The following is a 2,972-nucleotide window of genomic DNA, read 5'->3' on the forward strand; positions in this document are numbered from 1 at the left end:
TAATCTGGTTTCTCTTATTTTGGAGTAACTTGTAATATGAACTATCTTTTCGTTCAAACAGCTAGCTTTAAACTAAACACAATTAGTTATATTTTGAAAATCCCACTACACAATTTATAGAATGCATGACAGGTCAGACTATCATCTCAGCAGAGTTGGTGTATAGCTCGTTTTGAGTCTTGCACTTTTCCTTTTCTCAAGGGAAAAAGTGCAGAGGGCTTTCTGCAGACAACGAAATATAAAACTAGAGTTGAAAGCAACGGAGTATTTTGTGACAAGAAAAAAAGAGTGAAAGCATGTAAGCAACTAACCTGACACTGACATATGTGTATTAACAATTTTCTGTATATTTACACTCCAATCAGTTACTCCACGCGCACACTAAATTATTTAGAACAGTAAATTAATAACATGCACTATACTACTATGAAGACTGAATAGTATATACACATACTGTGCAGGGGAAGCAGCATCCAAATTTTACTACTTGTTTTCAATATATAGATAAAGTTATGGATATTTGGACATAATGTTTGATCATTTAATAAACACTTGGAAGTATCAATATTTTGTTGACTTGTTGTTTCATCTTTAAAGTTACTTTAAATATGACTTATAGTTTTTTTGTTAGAGTTTGTATCCAATATGTATACAAAGTCGGTTATAGATTACGACTTCGAGTTATCGTACTAGGTGTAGGAATAGAGTAAGAGCTGGACTCGATCCTAAGCTCTCTCTTAAATAGAGGGACGGACCGGTTGTAACTACATGACGACTTAACATAGGTGAGAGGTAGCTGCCAGTAGTGTCAGCCGATGGTCGTTGTAACTCTGATATATTGTAATACACTGGATCCGGGAGGAGCACCCGTAATCATTGCTCCGGAGATGTAGACTATGTCGTCATCAATATTTTGGATCTCCTATAAGGTTTCTTCCGTGTTTAGCTACTGATGACGATTTCGGGGCTGATTTTATAACAACTTTATTCAAATTTGTACTAAATTTTGAATAAGATGAATGTTGAAATGTCATGTATGTCAAAAATCAACAATGTTATTCATTTAAAAATAAAGGTGATATATATTCAATTTCTCTCAAAGAACTAGGACTCTACCTTTTCTACGCTATATATATATATATATATATATATATATATATATATATATATATATATATATATATATATATATTACTTGAGATAATACTACAGTTAATTGGTTATCATACCTTCTCGCGGTAAATAAATTACTTAAAAATAACGTATTGATATCATCATAAGATTTCTCTTAGTAAATAAATTACTATTACACCAATCTCAACATAACATATTGATATTGCCAAAAAAATCTCTTAGTAACCAAGTTACTATCACTGATGGTTCTCAATGTCTCTTAGTAACTAAATTACTATTACATGCACGAATCCAATAAACAAGACGGCGCTAGTGCCACATATCGATGTTGAGCCGACAAAACACTATAGATCCTTAGGTCTCCCATCGGCAGATATCCATCACCCACGAACATCTAGAGAGGCATCCCACAGCCACCTGGATATAGACAAAAACGATTACATAATTTACACTCATAAATGACTCTAAATGAGATATGATTCGCTGAAGAAGAAATAAAATGCTTCATAAAAAATTGAGCTACCAGTTTAGGTTCCTTCATGCGTACTTTTAGCCAACAGATCATTTTTTATTCAGACAAGCATGGAGGTCACATTATGTTTCCTTAACAGTAATTCCTGGGCTTGCCTAGTCCCAATCTATAATCGATGACATTGTGCAAAAAAGAAAATTAAGAATGCAGTTGGCTGAAAAATGTAGAATACGTAATTGGGATGCTTCAGGCTAAAATATCCAGATATCTCTGATTAATAACATACAAGTTATAAGCTACACAAAACCTGCCATCTTTTCAGATGAAAAACGATTTCAAGAATAAAAATGGACCGAATGTTCTTAATGAAAAGAATAATCATAAATTCAGAATGATCTAGCATTCACTACAAATTGATCTACAATGGATCGATGGAACATGCATGTATGTTATACAGCGCATCAACGAACACAAGCAATCACCACATATCTGGCGCCGGCAAATAAGCTGCAATTAACTGATCAAACATGGCAGCTATGCTTCCTCAAAGAAAAACAAGCAGCTATTGCCTATAGAGATTGATTGAGTAGATAGATCATGGAGAGAAAATAAAACAAATAAAACATCCTGACTTTCATTGGAACACATACGAATTGAACATCCATCCATCCATCGATCCTGACCGCCATCCCCATGCCTGCTTTGCGTGGCCAGGGTCTCCAGCGCCTGCTGCCGACCGGCGCGAGTGCAGACTGCAGAATGTGAAGGAATCAGAATACAGGAGCAAATTAGCAGAACTGCAGCAGCAAATCGGTAAAACAACAAAGATGCAAAGTAAAAAGTTCAAAATTGCATGGACTCAGCTGCTTACCCTCATTATCATCGTGCATCACAGATCATGACGCCACCGCTGTGGGAGGGAGGCAGCGATGGGAGGCCTGATCCGTGCCAGATCCTTCGAGGGAGGAATCAGGGTGTGGTCAACGCAGCAGGAAGCTCCTCCCCGCATCCCGCCGTCAACCGCCCCCTCCTCCTCAAGAGATCCTGTCGATGTCGACGCTGATTCATGGGCGGGGTAGGGAAGGGAGCACCAGATCGAGCGAGGAAAATAGTCAGAACCACCTCACCTCTCCATGGCTCGGCGCAAAGGACGTTGGCGACCCGCGACCATCGCCGCCTCCGACCGATTTCAGCCGTCGTTGACCAATTTCGCCCATCGTCCACCGCCCGCCGCTGGAGGACACTTCCACCGCCAGCCTTCTCCCGTGCCCTCTCCCTCGAGCTCTTGGTCGATCCGGGAAAACCGGCATGGGAGTGGATGGACTCTAGATCCAAAAAAATAGGGTAGGATGGTCCGTTGCATCCT

The 2,972-nt window shown here is 39.2% G+C and overlaps 1 long non-coding RNA gene across 1 annotated transcript; it reads right to left on the bottom strand.

The window, feature by feature from the left end:
• Positions 1 to 1,243: 1,243 nt before the first annotated feature.
• LOC9266459 (uncharacterized) lies at positions 1,244 to 2,972 on the bottom strand. The gene is made up of 4 exons (XR_001540367.3): positions 2,734 to 2,972; positions 2,478 to 2,650; positions 2,257 to 2,358; positions 1,244 to 1,551 (listed from the first exon to the last, which is right to left on the bottom strand). It is a non-coding gene; the product is annotated as an uncharacterized lncRNA (long non-coding RNA).

This window comes from Oryza sativa, chromosome 10, assembly GCF_034140825.1.
Source record: "Oryza sativa Japonica Group chromosome 10, ASM3414082v1".
Classification (NCBI taxonomy): domain Eukaryota; kingdom Viridiplantae; phylum Streptophyta; class Magnoliopsida; order Poales; family Poaceae; genus Oryza; species Oryza sativa.